An 8,028-nucleotide genomic window follows, 5' to 3' on the forward strand; every position below is an offset into this window, starting at 1 on the left:
AATATCACAGAATGAATACTTCATAGACGCTAGAGACAATCTCCTTGGCAATAATCAATGAGAATCGGTTGGGAATCGGCTGGGAAAATTCTCCCCAGTGTTTCAGATACAGTTTAGAATAGCAATTGTGATCATATGCCTTAGGCAACTGTGATTATGTGCCTCAGAGAAGGTCACCTTGCCCCTCTAACTTTTACCTAATCCTGTAACGTCAAGGCATGTGCTCCCCCCCACCGTTTGCTGTCATGGAAACATGTGCTCCCCTGATTGCTGTGCTGTCATGGAAACCCCCTGCTTGCAGTCTTTCCCTTTAAAAACCCTGCTCACTCAGGGCTCAAGGTCCTACTTCTCTGCTGCTGGGTCAGTGAGACTTGGGTCCGGAGTTCAATTGCTCTCATAATAAACCTCTCTTGCTATTGCATGGAGTCGTCTTCTGGTGGTCTCTGAGGGTCCTGTGATCCAGGCATTACAGCTGCATAGCCCAGAGTCATAATAGAATCAAACCTGACTGTCTAAAAAAGAAAAAGCAAATGAAATGATTCCTAATGAAATTCTGCAATATTCAGAGATCTGTTGGCATCCATCCAGCACCTGATGGGAGCAGATGCAGAGATCCACAGCCGTACACTAGACAGAGTTGGGAAAACCTGAGGAAGAGTATAGGGAAAATATTGTAGGGCCCACAACAGGGGTCAAGGACACCAGGAGAACACAGACAACAGGATCTAAGCAGGCCTCACAGGGGCTCATAGAGACTGAAGTGGCAATCACAGAGCCAGAGCCTATATGGGTTTGCATTAGGTCCTCTGTATGTATGTCATGTTTGCATAGCTTGATGCTCTTATGGGATTCCTAACGGTGGGAGTAGAGTAAGAAGAGTGTCTCTGACTCTTTTGCCTACTCCTGGGACTCCTTTCCCCCTGCTGTGTTTCCTTGTCCAACCTTCATAAGAGGGTTTGTGCCTAGTCTTACTGTGTCTTGCTATGACTGCTCAGTTGATATCCCTAGGAGGCCTGATTTTTTTCTGAAGGGAAATGGAAAAGGGAGGAGATCTGGGGAAGAGGAAAGGAGGGTTTAGGAAGAATGAAGATGGGGGAGATTATAATCAGGATGTATTATATAGGAGGGGAATAAATAAAAAAATAAATAGATTAGATAGATGATAGATAGATAGATAGATAGATAGATAGATAGATAGATAGACAGACAGACGTAAAGAAGAAAGAAGACTCATAGAACTTGTTGGACATCAAATTCTGAAACAAGAATGTTTGAGCATATTTTCTAGGCTGCCTATTTCTAACAATCTAAAGCATGGACAGTCCAAGCTCAGATACAGGTAATCTTACTCTTCAGTCCTTTTGATTAGTTAAGCAAATGTATCCGAAATGCCTACAACATGCTGAGGTGCTATGCAGGCTTTCGAAAACCAAATCAAAATATGACAATCAACACAATTCTTGGAGTTAGGCCATGATCTCCTATACTTAAAAACAACACAAGTCTGCTTTCAAAACTGGAAGCTCAACTAATGACAACACTGTCCACTTCACGTGGTTACATATGCCACCCTGTTTTCCATGTCCTTAAAACTATTTAATCCATCAAATTCGAGAGGTAAAGGCCCACAGCAACATCACATTGTGAAGTAAAACTATAAGAAGTAAGTGTGAGCAGCCCAGAAGGCACTATAAAGCTCTGTAAGAGGTACTTTTTCTTTTCTTTTCTTTTTTGCCATACTTCCTCTTGGGTTGTTAATTCATCTCCACCAACATTTATAATCAGTCGTATGAAATGCTTCTTATACTCAGTTAGCAAGGGAGAAGCACACACGAACTTGGTTCCCAGAATAGTCCTTGGTGTTGTTATCCTCATGCTTGCCTCAGTGGAGTTTTCATAATTGCAGCCATTCCCTGAAATTACCATGAAATAAATGTGCTGAGGGTCAGAAAATCAGTGAGTAAACTTGTTAACTAACTTGGTATAGAAGCAAAGGTCTTCTAAAATATCAATCTGCACTGATTCATGAACAATACCTACTACCAAATATCTCAGGACAGGAAAATTAATATAAACAGAACCAGGAGTTCACAGGTAGAAAACGGAGAAACTACCTGAATGGGTCTATGATATGGACCCCTGCATCTGAACAAAGGCATAAGCCAAATGTGCGAATAAAGCTTTCATCACTAGGAAGTACTCATTCCTCAGAAAGGCTCCAAATAACTGAGTAAAATCAATGACCCAGTCTCTGGACACAATAGAGTCAATGCTACCACTTCCTTTGCAAAAGCTGGTCTGCCACCATCACTGTTGAATACCTATCCTGCCAATAGCAGCAGAGGAAAAGGCTCCCAGGTAAGAAAAGAACGAACAAGTTTGTTGATTTTTGTTTTGGTGAGATAACAATTCTCTTTCTAAGAAATATGTGCGTAATCTAGATAGGAGGTTTTCTTTCTCTCATACCTTTTGGGCTCTCAGAAGACTTACTTTTTTTTTTTTCCTCACATTCTGGTTGGACTTCTAGTGATTGAATTCAGAGTGAAATAGAGAGTAACAGGCAAAAAGAAATTTCAATATTTATCAGTGTTTATCCTTTTGGCACTGTCCCTGCTGGGCTGTTTATCCTTGCTACAGGGTGTGGTGTTTGTGAGACAGCCTTCCCTTGGCTCCTGCTCCCAGTCTTGCAGGCCAGGTAGGGCCAAGGGCCTCCAATGAACTAATTGCTCCTGGGCTTTGTGTGCTTGTCAACCCCATTCACACATTTTTACAGTGATTTACATTTCTTCGGTTATCTCATCTGTACGTGTCATCTGTTTCCACATAGAAACCCAACCGATTCCTATGATGTGCATTACAAATCTGTCTGTAGTATTTACTTGTCAGTGTGATTTTCTGTTGAGCAGTTATGTCAAATACGTTTTAATGCAGTTCTATCAAGTACTATTTCTCTGAAATTTCAGCATTTATTTTAATACTTAGGAAACCAGACTCTTCTCGAGCTTATTTAAATATTTATCCATAGTACTTTTAGTTGTTTTATAGTTTCATTTAAAATAAATCTTTAATGCAAAATAAAAACACAAGGAATGAGACTGTAAAGTAGAAGTGTGTCTTTTCTTCTTTCTGTTGGACTTCAGACCCAGGGACCCCAGCCACAGCCCTGTTACCATACAGGCAATTCCACTAGCCTGCTCTCAGGGACCTAGCAATCGCCTACATCATCACCTACCACTGCCGGCTGCACCAGGTATGTGCTGCAGATAAAAGGGCCTGCCAGCCACCCCAGGACAGCCTGCCCAAGTTCCCACTTCACAGAAAAAGTCTCATATCTTCTGTGCCTGGCAGCTAAAGATGGATGCCCCACCAACCACAGAGGAACCTTGGGTGGCTTTCCTGGTAATCTGTATTATTTTTAATGGATTTGGAAGCTGCTTGCTTAGCACTTTCTGTTTAATAGAGTAAAATTTATTCTTCTCAGGTATCTCATGGATTCAAAGACTAGACTAGTAAAAGATATGTCGGTTTAAGTGCAGAGACCAAGGTTTCATTTGCCTTCCTGGTTATCTTCATGAGTAAAATATCAGGCTACAGGCCTCACTCTCCTAGAACTAATAGGTCTAGTCAGACTTTGTTACCAGACTCAGAAAACAGGTTTGAATGTAACTTTTTACTGTTCCCTTATATAAGGAACTCCCTGTACCATGCCTGTTCCCAATAATCAACCACCTGTGTCTCATGATTGGATAGGGAAAAAATATAAAGTTTGTGTGAGGTCTGAGGATACAGAAGCTTAAGTTGTGAGGATCTAAGGAAGTGTTTTAGGATCTAAGAAGGTGTTTTAAGGTTGGTAAATGCAAGTTATAAGGGTTGAAGGACATGAAAACTTAAGTGGTGATAAGAAAGTGGTTATTGAAAAAGTGATTGAAGATTTATAAAAGGTATGAAAAATGCGTTAGATTCCTTTCCCTCGTCTGTTGTATTAAGACTTCAAAGTCCTTATCTTTAACATTAATCAATGGAGTTTTGATAAGCTCTCAGTCTAACTCTGGTAAAGCCTCCCATCATATAATCCACTATTATCATTGTTACCAGCTCACAATTTTAAATTTTCTCAGGTTGTCTTTTAAGTATAGACTTAAAAGTGCTTCTCATTGTGATGAATCAATATACATGAAGTCTTCTAGAAAGAGGGAAAAAGCCTTTCTTTCATGGTTTGTAGTCATACTGAAAATCAAGATCAAGCAAGTTTTGCCCCTTCTGCTCCATGGCAGGCTTCTGTCTTCTGTGAGCTCTCCTTAAAGAGTGTGCTATTACCTTCTCTGCAGTGTGGGCTTTAGTAATGCTAATATGTCTGAAACTTATCTTATCTTAAACTTAAAAAGATTCTTGTTAGCTTCAGGGAATTGACTTGGGTTAAATTCTCACAGGTCAAATGGACTCCAGATAAGTACCCCTGTCAATCAACACCCTAAGGTTCCCCATCTATTGCTGATTCTAGTGGGTGGTGTCCCTCCCTTTTTGCCTGGTTTTGGGAACTACTCTCTTCCACCTACCAAGATCATGAGCCTAAAAGTTTTCAAATGTGTACCAAAGGAAAAAATATTTTTCTCCCTAAACTCCTTAAATTTATCTTCTGTCCATATATTTATGGACAGAGAGGAGGGAGGAGCTATAATTAGAATGTAAATTGAATAACTAAATAAATATTTATTTATTTATTTAAAAGTAAGTGTACAATATATGAATCTGAAAATAAAACTTGCCTGTGGAAACTTGTTGCAGATAATGATAGTTTACCTACCAATTACTTTGCACCACTAAAAACTAGGTAAACTCTTTTTGGTTTATATATATATATATATAATGCATATATATGTGCACCAATATCCCACAATAGTACCTAAGAAGAAGAAGAATAAACTTCAAAGTTAAAAATTCAATACTATGAGAAAGGTTATTTTCTCTATAATATTCACCAGAGAGAAATTAAAATATAAAATATACTTTTAATTCCTCATACTTTGTATCATAAAATAGGGTTTCATGGAAAGTGTCTAGAGACTCTCTATATGTGTTCTTTAAGAAGGTGGAGACATGGTCCAGTGGCTGGGATGACTTCCTTTTCTTCTAGAAGACCTGAGTTACATTCTCAGATGGCACACTGAGTGGCTTATAACTACATGTGACTAACTATAACAGACTTCTCCAAACTAATCCAAATGCAGACAGGATAAATATAAAGAAAAGACTTGCATATGGGTGGTTATGAAATCTCATCAGTAAGCTAAATCCCTGGCGCCATATTAAGTTTAGAAAGCTATCTATAAGTTCCTACATATTTAGAAAATAACAACATGTTAAGGAAATTGACAACTGTTTCCTTAGACAAAGTTAATTCTTCCAATCTCAGGAAAAATAAGTCCTAAAGGAATGAAAGTGTCTGATATTTGTGGTCACGTGTATTATTCAGGCTTCTCAATGCTTGTTTCAGACTCACATTTCTGTACCAAGCTGTAATTTAGTCACTTGTCTGAGGTTTGCTAGTCTAGGCTATATTCCTAGTACTAAGTCCAGTTCCAGGACCCAATGAACATATGAAGCCTGTTCTGGAGTCCTTCCTCTCAGCTGACAGCAAGCTCTGTCAGTTTCCCACATCTCACTGATCAAAGGCTCTGCGGTGGTCAAATCGCAAGCACATTCTTCCCATGAGAAGGGCAAGACAGGAGATATTTGCTGAACAGTGGTCTGATATCTTCCACCATTTAAGAGAGCTAGATTAAGTTCTCTATTACAAAGACATAAACAGGGAGATTTTCTTTCAGTTTTGTCAATTTATAAATGAAAATTTCAAAAAATGCATGAAGATTTCAAGTGTACAGCATCATATGAATGAGAACAGATTCAAAAGAGATTCTGTTATCCAGTAGAACCTAGAAGTGTAAAGTCAAACACAACAATAGATCAATGAGAAGGTAATGCACATTCTTCTTAATTATAAGATTGCATGGCAAACATTTTATTGTACAACTATATGTAAAAAATACAGTTTACTACATATTCTGTACCAACATGTAACAGTCCTTCTGTAAGTTTTTTTAAAGATTTTTAAATTATTTTTATTAATTAGTTTATTCACTTTGTATCCCCCCTGTAGCTCCCTCTCTCCTCCCCTCTCCACCCATGCCCCTCCCCCAGTCCACTGATAAGGGAGGTCTTCCTCCCCTTCCCTCTGATCCTAGTATATCAGGTCTCATCAGGAGTGGCTGCATTGTCTTCCTCCGTGGCCTGGTGAGGCTGCTCCTCACTCTCAGAGGGAAGTGACCAAAGAGGAGGCCAATCAGTTCCTGTCAGAAACTATGGAACCCACTTGGAGACTGAACTGCCATGGGCTACTTCTGTGTAGGGGTTCCAGGCCATCTCCATAAGTGGTCCTTGGCTGGAGTATCAGTCTCAGAAAAGACCCCTGTGCCCAGAATTCTTGGATCTGTTGCTTTCCATGTGAAGCTCCTGTCCTCTCCAGGGCTTACTATTTCTCACTTCTTTCATAAGATTCCTTGCACTCTGCTCAAAGTTTAGCTATGCATCTCAGCATCTACCTCAAAACCCTGCAGGGTAGAGCCTTTCAGAGGCCCTTTGTGGTAAGCTCCTATCCTGTTCCCTGTTTTCTCCTTACTCAAATGTCTATCTCTTTGCCCTTCTGAATGAGGATTGAGCATCTTAGCCAGAGTCCTCTTTCTTGATTAGCTTCCTTAGGTGTACAGATTTTAGTATGTTTATCCTATATTATATATCTAATGTCCACTTATGAGTGAGTACATACCCTGTGTGTCTTTCTGCTTCTGGGATACTTCATTCAGGATGATCTTTTCCAGTTCCTACCATTTACCTGCAAACGTGATGATTTCCTTGTTTTTTTATTGCTGCTACAAACATGGTTGAGCAGGTCCTTGTGGAACTTGAGCATATTTTGGATATATGCCTAGCAGTGATATAGCTGGATCTTGAGGAAGTGTTATTCCTAATTGTCTGAAAAAGTGCCACATTGATTTCCAAAGTGGTTGCACAAGTTTACATTCCCACCAACAGTGGAGGAGGGTTTCCCTTTCTCCACATCCTCTCCAGCATGTGTTGTCACTTGAGTTATTCATCTAAGCTATTCTGATGGGTGTAAGGTGAAATCTCAGGGTTGTTTTGATTTTCATTTCCCTGATGACTAAGGACATTGAACATTTCTTTAAGTGTTTGTCTGCCATTAGATATTCCTCTATTGAGAATATTCTGTTTAGCTCTGTTCCCCATTTTTTAAATTGGATAACTTGGTTTGTTGCTGTTTAAATTCTTGAGTTCTTTATATATTCTGGATATTAGCCCTCTGTCATATAGAGTTGGTGAAGACCCTTTCCCAAACAGTAGGCAGTTGTTTTGTTTTTCACAACAGTATCCTTTGCTTTACAGAAGCTTTTCAGTTTCATGAAGTCCTATTTACTGATTGTTGCTCTTAGAGCATGTGTTATTGGTGTTCAGTTCAGGAACTTGTCTCCTGTGCCAATGAGTTCAAGGCTCTTCCCAATTTTTCTTCTAACAGGTTTAATGTGTCTGAATTTATATTGAGGTCTTTGATCCACTTGGACTTTAGTTTTGTGTAGGGTGATAAGTATGGATCTATTTGCATTTTTCTACATGGAGACATCCAATTGGACCAGCACCATTTGCTGAAGATGCTATCTTTATTCCATTGTATGGTTTTGGCATCCTTGTCAAAGATCAGGTGTCCATAAGTATGCAGGTTTATTTCTGGGTCTTTCATTCAATTACAGTGATCCACCACTCTGTTTCTATGCCAGTACCATGCAGTTTTTATTACTGTTACTCTATAGTACAGCTTGAGATCAGGGATGGAGATACCTCCAGAAGATCTTTTATTGTAGAGGATTGTTTTAGCAATTCTGGGTTTCTTGTTATTCCATATGAAGTTGAGAATTTTTCTTTCAAGGTCTGTAAAGGATGTGTTGGTAATTTGATGGG

This window comes from Psammomys obesus, unplaced genomic scaffold (genome assembly GCF_907164565.1).
Source record: "Psammomys obesus unplaced genomic scaffold, mPsaObe1.curated_primary_1811, whole genome shotgun sequence".
Taxonomy (NCBI): Eukaryota; Metazoa; Chordata; class Mammalia; order Rodentia; family Muridae; genus Psammomys; species Psammomys obesus.